The sequence below is a fragment of the Zea mays genome, chromosome 2 (genome assembly GCF_902167145.1).
Source record: "Zea mays cultivar B73 chromosome 2, Zm-B73-REFERENCE-NAM-5.0, whole genome shotgun sequence".
NCBI classification, from domain to species: Eukaryota; Viridiplantae; Streptophyta; class Magnoliopsida; order Poales; family Poaceae; genus Zea; species Zea mays.
The window spans coordinates 13,855,903-13,876,169 of NC_050097.1; the positions used below are offsets into that span (position 1 = coordinate 13,855,903).

The following is a 20,267-nucleotide window of genomic DNA, read 5'->3' on the forward strand; positions in this document are numbered from 1 at the left end:
TTGTGTTGTGACACATTAATTACAATAATCTTATGTTGTCATTAATCACTAAAACCAATTAGAGGCTTTGATGCTTCCACTTGTCATGTTGATAACGTGTTTGGAACACATCATCGAAGGTTAGGACCATTCCCTCTTTGTCTTTTATAATCAACATGGTATATAAAAGTAGGAAAAGAAACAAACATAAGATAGAAAGATTATTCTTTATTTCTTTAAATGTTGGTCATTGCGACTTATAGCTTCTATGCATATATAGTTCTGTCAAGATCTAAAAATTTGATTTAAAACCTACATACAATAATACTAGATTTAGAATTTCTTTGTAATTCTCCTTCTAAAATTATATATATATATATATATATATATATATATATATATATTGATAGTCGCCTAGAGGGGGGGTGAATAGGGCGAAACTGAAATTTACAAATATAAACACAACTACAAGCCGGGTTAGCGTTAGAAATATAATCGAGTCCGAGAGAGGGCGTGAAAACAAATCGCAAGCAAATAATGAAGTGAGACACGCGGATTTGTTTTACCGAGGTTCGGTTCTCTCAAACCTACTCCCCGTTGAGGAGGCCACAAAGGCCGGGTCTCTTTCAACCTTTCCCTCTCTCAAACGGTCCCTCGGACCGAGTGAGCTTCTCTTCTCAAATCAAAGCCGGGAACAAAACTTCCCCGCAAGGGCCACCACACAATTGGTGCCTCTTGCCTTGATTACAATGGAGTTGTGATCTCAAGAACAAGTGTGAAAGAAAAGAAGCAATCCAAGCGCAAGAGCTCAAATGAACACGGCAAATCACTCTCACTAGTCACTAGAGATTTGTGTGGAATTGGAGAGGATTTGATCTCTTTAGTGTGTCTAGAATTGAATGCTAGAGCTCTTGTAGTAGTTGAGAAGTGAAAAACTTGGATGCAATGAATGGTGGGGTGGTTGGGGTATTTATAGCCCCAACAACCAAACTTGACCGTTGGCTGGAGGCGTCTGCTCGATGGCGCACCGGACAGTCCGGTGCACACCGGACAGTCCGGTGCCCCTGCCACGTCATCACTGCCGTTGGATTCTGACCGTTGGAGCTTCTGACTTGTGGGCCCGCCTGGGTGTCCGGTGCACACCGGACATGTACTGTTTGATGTCCGGTGCACCGGTATGGGCATGTCTGACGTCTGCGCGCGCTGCGCGCGCATTAAATGCACCGCAGGGAGCCGTTGGCGCCGAAAAGAGCCGTTGCTCCGCTGGTACACCGGACAGTCCGGTGCACACCGGACAGTCCGGTGAATTATAGCGGAGCGGCTGCCACGCGAACCCGAGGCTGGCGAGTTCCGGAGACCGCACTTCCTTGGAGCACCGGACATGTCCGGTGCACACCGGACAGTCCGGTGAATTATAACGCGCCGTCTTCCGAGAATTCCCGAGAGTGAAGAGTTGGAGTCTGAGTCCCCTGGTGCACCGGACAGGTACTGTTCACTGTCCGGTGGCACACCGGACAGTCCGGTGCGCCAGACCAGGGGTGCCTTCGGTTGCCCCTTTGCTCCTTTATTGAATCCAAAACTTGGTCTTTTTATTTGGCTGAGTGTGAACCTTTTACACCTGTACAATCTATACACTTGGGCAAACTAGTTAGTCCAAAGATTTGTGTTGGGCAATTCAATCACCAAAATTATTTAGGACTTAGGTGTAAGCATAATTCCCTTTCAATCTCCCCCTTTTTGGTGATTGATGCCAACACAAACCAAAGCAAATATAGAAGTGCATAATTGAACTAGTTTGCATAATGTAAGTGTAAAGGTTGCTTGGAATTTAGCCAATATAACTACTTACAAGATATGCATGGAATGTTCCTTTCTATTTAGTATTTTGGACCACGTTTGCACCACATGATTTGTTTTTGCAAATTTTTTGTAAATTCATTTCAAAGATCTTTTGCAAGTAGTCAAAGGTAAATGAATAAGAGTTTGCAAAGCATTTTCAAGATTTGAAATTTTCTCCCCCTGTTTCAAATGCTCTTCCTTTGACTAAACAAAACTCCCCCTAAAAGTGATCCACCTCTTAGTGTTCAAGAGGGTTTTGATATACCATTTTTGAAATACTACTTTCTCCCCCTTTTGAACACAATAGGATACCAAATGATAAATACTTTTGGAAAGCACTAAGTGTTTGAATTTGGTGGTGGTGCGGTCCTTTTGCTTTGGGCTCATTTCTCCCCCTTTTTGGCATGAATCGCCAAAAACGGAATCATTAGAGCCCTCGAAGTAATTTCTCCCCCTTTGGTCATAAGTAAATGAGTTAAGATTATACCAAAGACGAAGTCTTTTCTTTGATGCTCATTTCTCCCCCAAAGAATAGAGAGATGGTTGGAGTGATGGCGAAGGATGAGTTACGGAGTGGAAGCCTTTGTCTTCGCCGAAGACTCCAATTCCCTTTCAATATACCTATGACTTGGTTTGAAATAGACTTGAAAACACATTAGTCATAGCATATAAAAGAGATATGATCAAAGGTATTCAAATGAGCTATTTGTGCAAGCTAGCAAAAGAAATTCCTAGAATCAAGAATATTGAGCTCATGCCTAAGTCTGGTAAAAGATTGTTCATCAAGTGGCTTGGTAAAGATATCGGCTAATTGATCTTTAGTATTAATGTAAGAAATCTCGATATCCCCCTTTTGTTGGTGATCCCTAAGAAAATGATACCGAATGGCTATGTGCTTAGTGCGGCTATGCTCGACGGGATTGTCGGCCATTTTGATTGCACTCTCATTATCACATAGCAAAGGGACTTTGGTTAATTTGTAACCGTAGTCCCGCAGGGTTTGCCTCATCCAAAGCAATTGCGCGCAACAATGACCTGCGGCAATGTACTCGGCTTCGGCGGTGGAAAGAGCGACCGAATTTTGCTTCTTTGAAGCCCAAGACACCAAGGATCTTCCCAAGAACTGGCAAGTCCCCGATGTGCTCTTCCTATTGATTTTACACCCCGCCCAATCGGCATCCGAATAACCAATCAAATCAAATGTGGATCCCCGAGGGTACCAAAGCCCAAACTTAGGTGTGTAAGCCAAATATCTCAAGATTCGTTTTACGGCCGTAAGGTGGGATTCCTTAGGGTCGGATTGGAATCTTGCACACATGCAAACGGAAAGCATAATGTCCGGTCGAGATGCACATAAATAAAGTAATGAACCAATCATCGACCGGTATACCTTTTGATCCACGGACTTACCTCCCGTGTCGAGGTCGAGATGCCCATTGGTTCCCATGGGTGTCTTGATGGGTTTGGCATCCTTCATCCCAAACTTGGTTAGAATGTCTTGAGTGTACTTCGTTTGGCTGATGAAGGTGCCCTCTTGGAGTTGCTTGACTTGGAATCCTAGAAAATACTTCAACTCCCCCATCATCGACATCTCGAATTTCTGTGTCATGATCCTACTAAACTCTTCACATGTAGACTCGTTAGTAGACCCAAATATAATATCATCAACATAAATTTGGCATACAAACAAGTCATTTTCAAGAGTTTTAGTAAAGAGTGTAGGATCGGCCTTGCCGACTTTGAAGTCATTAGCAATAAGGAAATCTCTTAGGCATTCATACCATGCTCTTGGGGCTTGCTTGAGCCCATAAAGCGCCTTAGAGAGCCTATAAACATGGTTAGGGTACTCACTGTCTTCAAAGCCGGGAGGTTGCTCAACATAGACCTCTTCCTTGATCGGTCCATTTAGGAAGGCACTTTTCACGTCCATTTGATAAAGCTTAAAGCCATGGTAAGTAGCATAGGCTAATAATATGCGAATTGACTCAAGCCTAGCTACGGGTGCATAGGTTTCACCGAAATCCAAACCTTCGACTTGGGAGTATCCTTTGGCCACAAGTCGAGCTTTGTTCCTTGTCACCACACCATGCTCGTCTTGCTTGTTGCGGAAGACCCATTTGGTTCCTACAACATTTTGGTTAGGACGTGGAACTAAATGCCATACCTCGTTCCTTGTGAAATTGTTGAGCTCCTCTTGCATTGCCATCACCCAATCCGAATCTTGAAGTGCTTCCTCTACCCTGTGTGGCTCAATAGAGGAAACAAAAGAGTAATGTTCACAAAAATGTGCAACACGAGATCGAGTGGTTACCCCCTTATGAATGTCGCCGAGGATGGTGTCGACGGGGTGATCTCGTTGTATTGCTTGGTGGACTCTTGGGTGTGGCGGCCTTGGTTCTTCCTCATCCTCCTTTTCTTGATTATTTTCATCTCCGCCTTGATTATTGCCATTATCTTGAGGTGGCTCATCTTCTTGATTTTGCCCTTCATCAACTTGAGCCTCATCCTCATTTTGAGTTGGTGGAGATGCTTGCATGGAGGAGGATGGTTGATCTTGTGCATTTGGAGGCTCTTCGGATTCCTTAGGACACACATCCCCAATGGACATGTTCCTTAGCGCGATGCATGGAGCCTCTTCATTACCTATCTCATCAAGATCAACTTGCTCTACTTGAGAGCCGTTAGTTTCATCAAACACAACGTCACATGAGACATCAACTAGTCCAGTGGACTTGTTAAAGACCCTATATGCCCTTGTGTTTGAGTCATAACCAAGTAAAAAGCCTTCTACAGTTTTAGGAGCAAATTTAGATTTTCTACCTCTTTTAACAAGAATAAAGCATTTGCTACCAAAAACTCTAAAATATGAAATGTTGGGCTTTTTACCGGTTAGGAGTTCATAGGATGTCTTCTTGAGGATTCGGTGAAGATATAACCGATTGATGGCGTAGCAGGCGGTGTTGACCGCTTCGCCCCAAAACCGGTCCGGTGTCTTGTACTCATCAAGCATGGTTCTTGCCATGTCCAAAAGAGTTCGATTCTTCCTCTCCACTACACCATTTTGTTGAGGTGTGTAGGGAGAAGAGAACTCATGCTTGATGCCCTCCTCCTCAAGGAAGCCTTCAATTTGAGAGTTCTTGAACTCCGTCCCGTTGTCGCTTCTAATTTTCTTGATCCTTAAGCCGAACTCATTTTGAGCCCGTCTCAAGAATCCTTTTAAGGTCTCTTGGGTTTGAGATTTTTCCTGCAAAAAGAATACCCAAGTGAAGCGAGAATAATCATCCACTATTACAAGACAATACTTACTCCCGCCGATGCTTATGTAAGCAATCGGGCCGAATAGATCCATGTGGAGTAGCTCAAGCGGCCTGTCGGTCGTCATGATGTTCTTGTGTGGATGATGGACTCCAACTTGCTTTCCCGCCTGGCATGCGCTACAAATCCTGTCTTTCTCAAAATGAACATTTGTTAATCCTAAAATGTGCTCTCCCTTTAGAAGCTTATGAAGATTCTTCATCCCAACATGGGCTAGTCGGCGATGCCAGAGCCAACCTATGTTAGTCTTAGCAATTAAGCAAGTGTCGAGTTCAGCTCTATCAAAATCTACCAAGTATAGCTGGCCCTCTAACACTCCCTTAAATGCTATTGAATCATCACTTCTTCTAAAGACAGTGACACCTACATCAGTGAATAGACAGTTGTAGCCCATTTGACATAATTGGGAAACAGAAAGCAAGTTGTAATCTAAGGAATCAACAAGAAAAACATTGGAAATAGAATGGTCAGGAGATATAGCAATTTTACCAAGTCCTTTGACCAAACCTTGATTTCCATCCCCGAATGTGATAGCTCGTTGGGGATCTTGGTTTTTCTCATATGAGGAGAACATTCTTTTCTCCCCAGTCATATGGTTTGTGCACCCGCTGTCGAGTATCCAACTTGAGCCCCCGGATGCATAAACCTACAAAACAATTTTAGTTCTTGACTTTAGGTACCCAAACGGTTTTGGGTCCTTTGGCATTAGACACAAGAACTTTGGGTACCCAAACACAAGTCTTGGAACCCTTATGTTTGCCCCCAACAAATTTGGCAACTACCTTGCCGGATTTGCTAGTAAGCACATAAGATGCATCAAAAGTTTTAAATGAAATGGCATGATCATTTGATGCATTAGGAATTTTCTTCTTAGGCAACTTAGCATGGGTTGGTTGCCTAGAACTAGATGTCTCACCCTTATACATATAAGCATGATTAGGGCCAGAGTGAGACTTTTTAGAATGAATCTTTCTAATTTTGCTCTCAGGATAGCCGGCAGGGTACAAAATGTAACCCTCGTTATCCTGAGGCATGGGAGCCTTGCCCTTAACAAAGTTAGATAAGTTCTTTGGAGGGGCATTAAGTTTGACATTGTCTCCCCTTTGGAAGCCAATGCCATCCTTGATGCCAGGGCGTCTCCCATTATAGAGCATACTTCTAGCAAATTTAAATTTTTCATTTTCTAAGTTATGCTCGGCAATTTTAGCATCTAATTTTGCTATGTGATCATTTTGTTGTTTAATTAATGACATGTGATCATGAATAGCATTAACATCAATATCTCTACATCTAGTACAAATAGATACATGCTCAACAATAGATGTAGAGGGTTTGCAAGATTTTAATTCTACAACCTTAGCTTGTAATATGTCATTTTTAGTTCTAAGGTCGGAAATAGTAGCATTGCAAACATCAAGATCTTTAGCCTTAACAAGCAATTTCTCATTTTCAATTTTAAGGCTAGCTAGGGAAGCATTCAACTCATTAATCCTAGCAAGTAAATCAACATTATCATCTCTAGGATTTGAAGTTGAAACATTGCAAACATGTGAATCAACCTTAGCATTTAAACTAACATTTTCATTCCTAAGGTTGTCAATCATCTCACGGCAAGTGCTTAGCTCACTAGATAATTTTTCACATTTTTCAATTTCTAGAGCATAAGCATTTTTAACCTTAACATGTTTCTTGTTTTCCTTAATAAGGAGGTCCTCTTGGGAATCCAAAAGGTCATCCTTTTCATGAATAGCACTAACCAATTCATTCAATTTTTCCTTTTGAGCTATGTTAAGGTTGGCAAAAAGGGAACGCAAATTATCTTCCTCATCACTAGCATTGTCATCACTAGAGGATTCATATTTAGTGGAGGATTTAGATTTAACCTTCTTTTTGCTGTCCTTTGCCATGAGGCACTTGTGGCCGACGTTGGGAAAGAGAAGCCCCTTGGTGACGGCGATGTTGGCGGCGTCCTCGTCGTTGGAGGAGTTGCTTGAGCTCTCGTCGGAATCCCATTCCCGACAAACATGGGCATCGCCGCCCTTCTTCTTGTAGTACCTCTTCTTCTCCTTTCTTCTCCCCTTCTTGTCGTCGCCTCGGTCACTGTCACTAGATATAGGACATTTAGCAATAAAATGACCGGGCTTACCACACTTGTAGCAAACCTTCTTGGAGCGGGACTTGTAGTCTTTCCCCCTCCTTTGTTTGAGGATTTGGCGGAAGCTCTTGATGACGAGCGCCATCTCCTCATTGTCAAGCTTGGAGGCGTCGATTGGTTGTCGACTTGGTGTAGACTCCTCCTTCTTCTCCTCCGTTGCTTTGAATGCAACGGGTTGAGCTTCGGATGTGGTGGCATCATCAAGCTCGTTGATCTTCCTCGAGCCTTCGATCATGCATTCAAAGCTCACAAAATTCCCGATAACTTCCTCGGGGGTCATTTTGGTATATCTAGGATTACCACGGATTAATTGAACTTGAGTAGGGTTAAGGAAAATAAGTGATCTTAGAATAACCTTAACCACCTCGTGGTCATCCCACTTTACGCTCCCGAGGTTGCGCGCTTGGTTCACCAAGGTCTTGAGCCAATTGTACATGTGTTGTGGCTCCTCCCCTTTGCGAAGACGGAACCGACCGAGCTCCCCCTCAATCGTTTCCCGCTTGGTGATCTTGGTGAGCTCATCACCTTCATGCGCGGTCTTGAGTAAATCCCAAATCTCCTTGGCGCTCTTCAACCCTTGTACTTTGTTATACTCCTCTCTACTTAGAGAGGCGAGGAGTATTGTTTTTGCTTGAGAGTTGAAGTGCTCGATTTGGGCCACCTCATCCTCATCATAGTCCTCATCCCCTACGGATGGTACCTGCGCGCCAAACTCAACAACATCCCATATGCTTTTGTGGAGCGAGGTTAGATGAAATCGCATTAAATCGCTCCACCTAGCGTAATCTTCACCATCAAAAGTTGGTGGTTTGCCTAATGGGACGGAAAGTAAAGGTGTATGTTTGGAAATGCGAGGGTAACGTAGGGGGATCTTACTATACTTCTTGCGCTCTTGGCGCTTAGAAGTGACGGAGGGCGCATCGGAGTCGGAGGTCGATGTTGATGAAGTGTTGGTCTCGTAGTAGACCACCTTCCTCATCCTCTTGTGCTTGTCGCCTTTCCGATGCGGCTTGTGGGAAGAAGATTTTTCCTTCTTCTCTTTGTGGTGAGAAGAAGATTTCTTCTCCTTCCCTTTGTTGGAGGAGCTCTTCTTCTTCTCCCTCCTTTTGGTGCGGGACTCTTCCGACGAAGTGCTCCCGTGGCTTGTAGTGGGCTTTTCGCCGGTCTCCATCTCCTTCTTGGCGTGATCTCCCGACATCACTTCGAGCGGTTAGGCTTTAATGAAGCACCGGGCTCTGATACCAATTGATAGTCGCCTAGAGGGGGGGTGAATAGGGCGAAACTGAAATTTACAAATATAAACACAACTACAAGCCGTGTTAGCGTTAGAAATATAATCGAGTCCGAGAGAGGGCGTGAAAACAAATCGCAAGCAAATAATGAAGTGAGACACGCGGATTTGTTTTACCGAGGTTCGGTTCTCTCAAACCTACTCCCCGTTGAGGAGGCCACAAAGGCCGGGTCTCTTTCAACCTTTCCCTCTCTCAAACGGTCCCTCGGACCGAGTGAGCTTCTCTTCTCAAATCAAAGCCGGGAACAAAACTTCCCCGCAAGGGCCACCACACAATTGGTGCCTCTTGCCTTGATTACAATGGAGTTGTGATCTCAAGAACAAGTGTGAAAGAAAAGAAGCAATCCAAGCGCAAGAGCTCAAATGAACACGGCAAATCACTCTCACTAGTCACTAGAGATTTGTGTGGAATTGGAGAGGATTTGATCTCTTTAGTGTGTCTAGAATTGAATGCTAGAGCTCTTGTAGTAGTTGAGAAGTGAAAAACTTGGATGCAATGAATGGTGGGGTGGTTGGGGTATTTATAGCCCCAACAACCAAACTTGACCGTTGGCTGGAGGCGTCTGCTCGATGGCGCACCGGACAGTCCGGTGCATACCGGACAGTCCGGTGCCCCTGCCACGTCATCACTGCCGTTGGATTCTGACCGTTGGAGCTTCTGACTTGTGGGCCCGCCTGGGTGTCCGGTGCACACCGGACATGTACTGTTTGATGTCCGGTGCACCGGTATGGGCATGTCTGACGTCTGCGCGCGCTGCGCGCGCATTAAATGCACCGCAGGGAGCCGTTGGCGCCGAAAAGAGCCGTTGCTCCGCTGGTACACCGGACAGTCCGGTGCACACCGGACAGTCCGGTGAATTATAGCGGAGCGGCTGCCACGCGAACCCGAGGCTGGCGAGTTCCGGAGACCGCGCTTCCTTGGAGCACCGGACATGTCCGGTGCACACCGGACAGTCCGGTGAATTATAGCGCGCCTTCTTCCGAGAATTCCCGAGAGTGAAGAGTTGGAGTCTGAGTCCCCTGGTGCACCGGACAGGTACTGTTCACTGTCCGGTGGCACACCGGACAGTCCGGTGCGCCAGACCAGGGGTGCCTTCGGTTGCCCCTTTGCTCCTTTATTGAATCCAAAACTTGGTCTTTTTATTTGGCTGAGTGTGAACCTTTTACACCTGTACAATCTATACACTTGGGCAAACTAGTTAGTCCAAAGATTTGTGTTGGGCAATTCAATCACCAAAATTATTTAGGACTTAGGTGTAAGCCTAATTCCCTTTCATATATATATATAGGGTAGGTATAACGGGAGCTCTGGGCTTCCAATAGTTAAAGGAAGCCCAGGCCGACCACCCCCTACAAACTGGTTCAACCCAGCGCGCCCAACCAGTCTGTCGGATGTGCCACCTGCCCCACGTCTGTTAGCGCAAAAAAAAAGAATGCATGCATGAGTCAAACATGATCCAATGCATGCGCGTAAATTTAGGAAAAAAATATGTGACGGTTTCTATTTTTAAATGCTTTATTTCCTCCATAAATTTAGGATCGCTGCAACAGCCATGCAGCTAGACACGTAAGGACCATTTTATGATATATATTTAGACTAAATATACTACACTGTGTAGATAATTATGCAATTCGGTATACTGCATAAAAATCTGTTACTAGCTGCATGCACACGAATTTATGATGAAAATAACGTGCAATGAAAGGAAATAAATTGCATGCAGAGAAACAAAAAATCGTATTTAATGTTTAATTTGCTTCATAAATATGATATCTCTCCAACAACCATGCAGCTAAACACATTAGAACTAGTTTATGATTTATACTTATACTAATTATACTACACGGTGTAGGTATTTATGCAATTCGGTACACTGCGTAAAAAATCTAGCATGTTGTTCACTGGTGGACGTATCTCCAGGTTGGAGCGTAAAAATCTTAAGTTTTAAGTATAAAATCTCTTAATTATAAGCGTAAATACCTGGTCAACGTGAGAGGTTGATAGCTCTGGTAGGTTGTTATTACGATCCTATTTTTATGGCGGATTCGAAAAATATGGCAGCCGCATGCATGCAGTTTCTATTTTTATACAGATCCAAAAATTATGGCAAAATGCATGCATGAGTCAAACACGTTCCCTGACATGCGCATAAATTTAGGAAAGATATGTGTGGCGGTTTCTATTTTAAAGGCTTTATTTCCTCCATAAATTTAGGATCGCTGCAACAGACATGCAACTAAAACTCGTAATGACCATTTTATGATATATACTGATACTAAATATGCTACACTATGTAGATAATTATGCAATTCGGTATACTGCGTAAAAATCTGCTATCAGCTGCATGCACACAAATTTATGATGGAAAGAATATGCAATGAAAGGAAATGAATTGCATGCATAGAAACAAAAAATCGCATTTAATGTTTTATTTCCTTTCACTACACGACGGTTCACTTACAGCGACCTACGGTTGGTTGCTAAAACGGCCTTCAGCGACCTACGGTTGGTCGCTAAAAACTTTTAGCGACCCATAAGGATGGTCGCTGTAAGTGCTGTCGCTAAAGGCTTTAGCGACCGACATCTTTTTAGCGACCGACCGTCCATTGCTAATATTGTATATTTAGCGACCAACCGTGGGTTGCTGTACTATAGATTTAGCAACCAACCGTAAGTCATCATACTATACATTTAGCAACCAACAGAAAGTCGCTCTTTTTACGGTTGCTATTAATAATAATATATATTTAATTAAGCACCACACATCACAGATTTTTGTACACAAATCATAAAGACATACACAGTTAATCAGTATACCACAGTCATAGATCCATCACATAAACACAAAAGCACCACAATTATATATTCACAAAAGCATCACAATTATAATATCAATCACAACTAGATCATTTACAGTTTGTTGAAATGGGAGTACAACGCCACTAGACTGAAGACGAGTTTGACTGATGCATTCTAATAATAGGTTCAAAAGCACCACAACGACATCACTCCCGCACTGATTGATAATCACAAAGAACTGAATCGGTTCTTTCCCCTCATAAAAGCGCGCCTGATTAGAAAACAAGCATAAATTAGAGAAGACAAAAGGGTCTATATCCAGTTTAACAATTCTAATTAAATAAAATCAGTAAGTTACCTGGACAGCCTGAAACTTAGCAGATTCAACCATCTTGCTTGCAAGTGAAACTGTTATTAGCCTATCCTCCTGGATAATAATTTTAAAAAAGCCTTTATTGTTCAAGTTGATTTAACAAGATAATTGAAGACTACATAATCAACAAGCATAAGGTTATCCAGAATCTCATTAATATGCACAAACAGCATAGGTAACCTTTTGGTTTTAGTTCACACACCAAGAACATGAAATCGGTGTTATCTGGTACTTCAAATCTTTCAGATCTTATTTACAAACTTCAAAGATGACAACTAAAATTAGGCAATTATGGTCTAGAAAGTCAGAGATTGGTACGTGCATCAACCGGAAACACAAAAAATCACAACAAAATTGAATTTCTGGATAACACTTTTACCTTAATACTCTTTTTCCCAAACCAGGTTCCAATAAGACATTCCTCCTTATCATCTCCAGGATAAGTATACTGAAATATGTAGCAATCGCCAGTGTAAAATTTTCGAAATCAGTATAGAATCCAAGGTCTGATTCTTTTATAATTACTAAGGTCTGATTCTAAGTTTAATTTAGTCAAACAAAGCAATTTTCGAAATCAGTATAGAATCTGGACAGATTCTGAAACTGGACTTGGAAAAATCATAACTCCTAAACTAGTAAACCTATGTCATGAAATTTTTACACAAGTAAGATAAAGAAGTTATCTACAACTTTCTTATATAACATGTCTACAGAAAACATGGTTTACTTTACTCAATTATTACCACAACAGAGAGGATGTGTGCAGCAAAATTTAGCTCAGGGACAATCAGATTCCCTATGCAAGATTATGACAAAACCTAACCAGTACTCAGTTCTGCACCCTCATACTTAATCCTAAAGCTTCTAATTGACATCACGACACAAATCAAGCTTTCCAAGAAAAATGCATGAACTCAATCTCTTCTAATCATTCACAAGTTCTTCTTTTAATTAGATAATATATATTATTTTAACACTTTATGGAAACATTCAGTTTTGGACTAGTATTTTTATGAGTGATAGGTGATAACCAATCATGGTTAAGGCACAAATTTCACATGATCATGTTCTATATATTACTTACCCCGGAAGAGATAATTTGATAAAGAAATCAAGCATGTGACAGCGAGTTAATTCGAGACTCCATACCCTTTTTAAACGCATGACCATTCTAAGTGTCATTAGGCTACTACAACATCATGCAAAACTATAAGAACACCATTTACTATTTTTAAACATATACACTATTTATAAATCATTTCAATTACTTAATAGGTATCAATCCAGTTAAACCATTAACCTCGCACCACAAATCATGAAATCTGAACCAAACATTAAGACTCACACAAAACTAACTATTTAACAAAGCATACGCCAATTCAAGACAAACATTGGTTGAGAGTTTTTTAAGCATAATTAGTATTGTGTTTAACTCGACCTAACAAATGGGAGAACAACGATGATTATATGCTTAGAATAGAACAAGTATACGGTTCATGCATTTTATCAAACACCTAGAACGCATGTGCCGGATTACTGAGCAAAGCACACTATACTACCCCATAGGAAAATAATATACCAGCAACTACACACAAGAAAACATAGCTCATCGTCATAGAGCATCACATCAAAATCCTATGAAATGTTGCGAAAACAACGACGATTAACGGCTCACCTATTAAACCTAACATCTGACGGGCGCTGCACAAATTTCACTTCTCTTTTCTTCATCCAACAGACTTCTGAAATCTCTCACCTACGGCCACAGGTTTGTTGGGGAATGACAGCAAGCTCTGGCTGATGCTGGGAGTAACCGACCGCCAAGGAAACTCGACCGGCGACTAGGGAAGAAGACCAGGCGCCATAGAAGGGGATCCTGCAGGGGGAGCTCGACCATGGAGATCCAGGACGGCCATGGCTGGTGAAGGCTCTGCGCGGTTGACAGCGTTGGGGGAAACTCGCGAGCAACCACCAGGGAGCGACTCGACGAGCATCAGAGGGCAGCGCTGGCATGAAGAGGGACGAGGGAGGGACTGGCGCAGGAAGGGAGAACCGAAGACAAGGGAGGGCGAGCTCAGCTGGCGCTGCTGGCGGCCATGGGAGAGGGAGCGCGCACAGGGAGGGATTCAGGGGGAGCCGCCATGGGGAGAGGAGGAGATGGGGGCGAGCTGCAGGTGGAGGAGAGCGCGGCTGTGAGGGAGAGCGCTGGGAGACGGAGCTTGGGCGAGCTCCATGCCTGGGAGCTGAGGGCGAGTGCAAGCAGACAGGGAGTGCACCCGCCATGGCTGAGGGAGGGGGTGGCCATGGGAGTAGTGACGGCGGCTGCGGCGTGGAATAGGGTTTCGTTTGTTTGTTTAGCAGGCCTTTAGATGGGCTTTGGTGAGTAAATAAGAAACACAAAAATCACATACCTCTATAGCGACCCACCATCAGTCACACACTTATCTCTATAGCGACTGACCATAAGTCGTTAAATTTCTAGACTTTTAGCGACCCAGAGACCGTCACTATAAACGCATTTAGCGACCAACCGTCGGTCCATAACTTTTAGCGACCAACCGTCGGTCCCAAATAAGAGTCGCTAAAGATCAACCGTCGTGTAGTTATAAATATAGGATCCCTCCAACAGCCATACAGCTAAACGCATTAGAACTAGTTTATGATGTATACTGAAACAAATTATGCTACATGATGCAGATATTTATGCAATTTGTTACGCTGTATAAAAAATCTGGCATGTTGTTCACTGGTGGACTCATCTACGGGTGGAGCGTAAAAACCTTAAGTTTTGAGCATAAAATCTCCCAATTATAAGTGTAAATACCGAGTCAATTAAATGTTGGTAGCTTTAGTAGGTTGTTATTACGATCCTATTTTTATGACGGATCCGAAAAACATGGCAGCCGCATGCATGCGGTTTATATTTTTATACAGATCCAAAAATTATGGCAAAATCGTGGGAGTTTCCATTGCATGCGCGCAAATTACGAACAACATAAATCAAGGAATTGCCTTTCCAATGTGCATGCAGTAAACTGATATACGAACTCTGTGTTCAAGCATAAAATCGTACAGTTTTTAGCGTAAATAATACATGTGGTAGGCATAAAACACAATAATCGAAAAGAAAACTGCGCCGGATCGGAGGATGTCACGCGCGATCATCGCTGCGCGCATCTCGCGCCTTCCGTGACGTCGCTCGCTCAAACATCGCGCCTCATGCATCGTCGTCGCTCGCACGTCGACGGGCGTCGCTTGCTCGCCAGCCTTGGAAGTGTCGCCTCCTCGGGGGCTACGGGGACGCCGCCGCTTGCCCGCACAAGGGCCCCGCTGTCGCTCGCCCTCTGGATCGGGGAACCGCCGCCACTACTCCGGATCGAGGAACCTCCGCCACCGCGCGTCGAGGTAATGGAGCCGGAACCGCCGCCACCGCACAAGGGCACTGTCGTCGCTCGCCCTCTGGATCGGGGGCCGCCGCCGCCGGCCTGGGAACCGCCGCCATCGCATGTCGAGGTCGGGGAGCCGCGGCCACCGGCCGAGGGTCCACCGTCGCGCGCGCTATCGGGTAACCGTCGTCGCTAATGAATCGAGATGGGGCGTGAAAAACTGATCTCTAACTTTTATAGACGTCTGGACCTGATCTGGCTCGACCGGATTGCACTGTCTGGCCTGGACTTCCTTTAGTTATTGAAAGCCCAGGGCTCCTATATATATATATACTGTTTTTATATATTACACCTGGGTGCATTCAATATAGAGAATGCACCCAGGCCGAACCTACGCGCCAGGTCCGAGCCAACCGCCCCACCCAGACCGTCTTCGTCCCTCCCGCACGTCTTTGTCCCTCCCGCACGCTCCTGACAGAACCTTTTCACTTCCTCGCCCGCGCGCCCTCTTTCTCCGGGAACGGCTCCTCCGCGAACGGCTCAACCTCTTTACATAAGTTGCAATCACACCAGACCAGCAGTTGCAATTATACCAGACAACAGTTGCAATCATTGTTTTGTTTAACAATTTTTTTGGACATAGTTATATAAAGTTGCAATCACACCAGACCAGCAGTTGCAATTACCAGACATCAGTTGCAATCATTGTTTGTTTTAACAGATTTTTGTACATAGTTATATAGAGGTTGCAATCACACCAGACCAGCAGTTGCAATTACACCAGACAGCAGTTGCAATCATTATTTGTTTAACAGATTTTTGGACATAGTTATATAGAAGTTGCAATCACACCAGATCAGCAGTTGCAATTACACCAGACAGCAGTTGCAATCATTGTTTGTTTAACAGATTTTTGGATATAGTTACATAGAAGTTGCAATCACACCAGACCAGCAGTTGCAATTACACCAGACAGCAGTTGCAATCATTATTTGTTTAACAGATTTTGGAAATAGTTATATAGAAGTTGCAATCACACCAGACCAGCAGTTGCAATTACACCAGACCAGCAGTTGCAATCATATTTTTTTAACAAATTTTCCAGAGTTATTCAGTACTTGCAATCACATCAGAGTAACTCAGCAGTTGCATCCACACTACACCAGCAGTTGCAATTACAACACACCAGCAGTTGCAATTATAACACACCAGCAGTTGCAATCATTTTGTTTACATTTTTTAACAGATATTTGGGTAGAATTATACAGCAGTTGCAATCACACCTAATGCGGGGTTGAGCATCGAGGTGATTCAAGGTGCGGCAGTGACGGTGGGACCATGGATCTAGGGTTAGAGGATCGGAGGAAGGAGGAGTCGGCGGGTCAGGGAGGCGCGCTGACAGAGAGGCGCGCGGCGGCGCGGGACAGGGAGGCGCAAGGCGGCGGCGGGGGGCAGGGAGTCTTGGGTCTGTGCGCGAGGCGGCGACGGGCGACAGGAAGTCTTGGGTCTGTGCATCCACAAACTAAAATGCACCCAGATGCATTTTAGTGCCGCCGTATATATATATATATATATATATATATATATATATATATATATATATATATATATATATATATATATATATATATATCTCTACTACTACTTAAGTACCTAACGTAGACGTCCACATTAGAAATTGGTGCACGGTTCTGCCTTTCTGCCTCTCTCCACGCGCTGGGCTTGCATCCATGGCCGCGAATCTCGCAGGTCTGTCAAATCCGCCACGAATCTCGCCCACAAAGCTTCCATCCATGGTTGTCGCGACCAATCCATTGCAGTTGCGCCCCGGTCCCCCGGCCGCGCCAGCTTCCATCCATGGCTGCCTTGCACGACGCGGCAATCTCGGCGCTCGCCCTCCCCGCGGCAAGCTCGCCCTCCCCCGCGGTGCAATCTCGGCATCCCGCGCGGCAATCTCGGCCCCGCCATCCTCGCCACCCAATTGCTCGGTTAGGCATAGATGGAAGGCCTTGGCGCATCCGCCCCCTCGCATCCCCCACGCATGCACCTGCTCCCATCCCCCCCCGACCTCACGAGATAGCCGCCTCGCCCACAAAGCTTCCCTCTCCTACATCCCATGATCTGGATGCCGCCACACCATGGTCGACGGTCGGGGTCGTCGGATCCGGATGCCCGCGCTCTGCGTCGCGTGGATCTTCTAGATCACGTGGGAGCTCGACCACAAGTCCGACGACGAGACCATGAAGTGGCTGCTGGTACATGCTTGTCGTGCTCTCCCCTCCCCTCCACACCCACCTCGGTAAGACAGCCCCCCGCTGTCAGCACTGATGGAGCCACAGTAATAGCGGATCTCATCCATGCCTGCCTTTCTTGTTACCGCTGCTAGCACTTAATTAGCATGTCCGGTTAATTGTTAATTGTTGGAGATGAATAACCAAAGCAGTTAGCGACGGATCGCGTGGGTACGGCGCCATGGCTGCCGAGATCAATGGGGGCATCCTCACCGTCGGCAGGCCCAGGCAGCACTGAGTTGCGCTCTGCTGCGGCCGCTACTTCCAGGTACTACCTCTAGCTATTTTTTTTTCTTTCTGAATGGCTCTACGTTTCCCATTTTGTTTCTTCTTCTCTTGCCCTTCCATTTGCTCGCTTGAGTTGTGCACGACATATTGTTCGTTTCGCTTGTGCGAGAGGCGGGCGGGCTACCAACTCACATTTTGACGGATCTAGATTGTGGTCTGCTGGCTCTGAATTTATCAATAGACATCTCTGTTTTTGTGTAGGGCTTCATGGTATCCATAATTTCATATCTAAGCATTTATAATTAGCAAGCCTTCTGTTAATCTTTGCTACCGTAAGCATTTACCGAATATTGTTGGTCATACTGCCTAATTATTCAGTAAAAGCGTGCATGTACATTATGTCTTCAATTTGCTGCTCCATACATCTGTGTCGACACCTATATTCAGCCTGATTGGAATTGCTGGCTGATGCAGCGTTGTTGCTGCTGCTGTAGCCAACCTGCCTGTAAGTACTATGCTTTGTAGTACAAAATGAGCTCGATCTGGTGAATTTTTTGTTTCAACTAAATAGGAGCTACTTAATCAAGTAAATGGGGCTTTTGGATTTTTGTGGTGTTCCTAGAAATTATAATAGATTTCCTATTTTATGTTACAAAACTCGGTATTTCAAAGAAAACCTTTTTTCACACCAGGAAGTGTAAGGAAAGGCTCTGTTTTCGAATTGAAATCATAAGGACATATCTTCACCCCAACATGCATAGTTTTTTTTTATGTTCTAATGAGAGGTAGAAATTATAATATTATAAAAATAATAACTGAGGTCTTGGAAAGCTAACTTTGGCAGATTGCTAGGTTGTAAATTCTTAGATGTTGTACTCTTCTTGATTCTTTTATTAATTTGCCCGTGTTTATTGCAGATGGATGGATTTGATCAAACAGTGAATGTGAAGGTTGTAATGGCAACTAATAGGGCAGATACTCTAGATCCTGCTTTGCTGTGGCCAGGTAGACTTGACACGAAAGTTGAGTTCCCTTGTCCTGATTGGCGGCAAAAGAGGCTTGTGTTCCAAGTAAGTTGCCTTTTTGTGTGAAACTGTGAACTAATTGATAGGCATTATATTTGGTTCTTGTGAAGTAGCATGACTTGCATATTTATTAATTTACTGAAGTGTTGTATAATATATTGCATCCACATATGATGAAACTTTGATGGATTGCTTCAGGTATTGCTATTAAGGTCTTTTTCATCTCATGCACATAACTATTAAGCTGCTCAAATTTCTTTATTTGATAATTAATTAAAATTTTCAACCATGTCATATTGCATACAAATTTCCAACTCTTTTTTGCACACATGCTCAATTGTGATAATGTCATATGATATGTCAAGGATTTGTGGTCAATGCAAACTAAATCGTTTTCTTCTTTATATGTTGGCACTTGATTATTCATATTTGTCACTGGGATCATTTTTTCTCAACTATTTTGTTGGCTGCTGTTTCAAATTAGGTCTATACTGCTAAGATGGATTTGAGTGACGAGGTTGATTTGGAAGATTATGTTTGCAGACCGGATAAGATCAGTGCTGCTGATGTTGAGTTGGTTTCATGGCACATACCAAGATTTTTATGCATTTGTTGTTTTCTAACTACTGTATTGCTAGGGTACTTATGTCCTGTGCTGGCCAAAGCTCTCAAAACCATGAAAAGGCAAAGAAGGTGCTCCTTATAGTAAAGCCACATTGTGAGATTCTATTTCAAAGTTCGACTGACCTTTCTATAACTTTCATGTCTAATTTCTCTGAATTATGACACTTCGTTAAACTTCCTCACTTCAAATGCAGATGGATTTGGTGAGAAGGGTAGACCAACAGTTGGAGAGGAAGGTGTTGTGATGAGCATCATCTTGTTCTACATCATCACTAATGAACTGGTTGAACTTTTGGTTGCTTTGGGTATGATACTGAGAATTAATCTTTCAATACTTAAGCTAACAGTGTTAGTATGGGGGGATTCAATGGGTGACTTGATGTCAAATGTTGCTTTACCAGTGAATGGAGGCGACGGCATGCAGATTGCCATGTCCGGATGTTATGCGGGACCTATGTTTAATACACTTGCTGGTTTGGGTACGTTGTTGCTAGATTGATCTGGGCTCTTGTTATGCTGCTGAGAGGTGACATGCAGCCTAACAAGATACTTGGAGTTGGCCTCATCGCTCTTTACTCAAATTTTCTTTTTATTAGAGTAAGCAATGTTGGTGGAATATTGCTACTACCTAGAGTTAGATAATTATTTGCTTGTAAAGTTTGATTTACATCAAAGTACTTGCCCATGGCTTCCATTTTTATAAATGAAATGAAGTTATATAGTGTTGCTCTGTTCTATACGTCTGTTCTTGTATGTCAAGTTGTCTTCACATTTTCCGGGTTTTAATATTTTTGGGAGAAAACAAACTTGCAATTATGGAATTTAGTTTTATGTATGCCAAGTTATATTCCGCTTGGCTAATTAGAGCATTATAAATTCTCACATTCACTGTAATTTAACCTTACTGTATATTTGTACCTGATAAACTAAGTATTAAGTATTTTTTCCATTTACTTGAATT

The 20,267-nt window shown here is 43.6% G+C and overlaps 2 long non-coding RNA genes across 2 annotated transcripts; both read left to right on the forward strand.

Annotated features, from left to right (window-relative positions):
* Positions 1 to 16,789: 16,789 nt before the first annotated feature.
* Positions 16,790 to 19,400, forward strand: LOC118476284 (uncharacterized). The gene is made up of 3 exons (XR_004856138.1): positions 16,790 to 17,697; positions 18,575 to 18,727; positions 19,167 to 19,400. It is a non-coding gene; the product is annotated as an uncharacterized lncRNA (long non-coding RNA).
* A 61-nt stretch (positions 19,401 to 19,461) lies between these two features.
* On the forward strand, positions 19,462 to 20,041 carry LOC118476283 (uncharacterized). The gene is made up of 2 exons (XR_004856137.1): positions 19,462 to 19,611; positions 19,708 to 20,041. It is a non-coding gene; the product is annotated as an uncharacterized lncRNA (long non-coding RNA).
* The last annotated feature ends 226 nt before the right edge of the window (positions 20,042 to 20,267 follow it).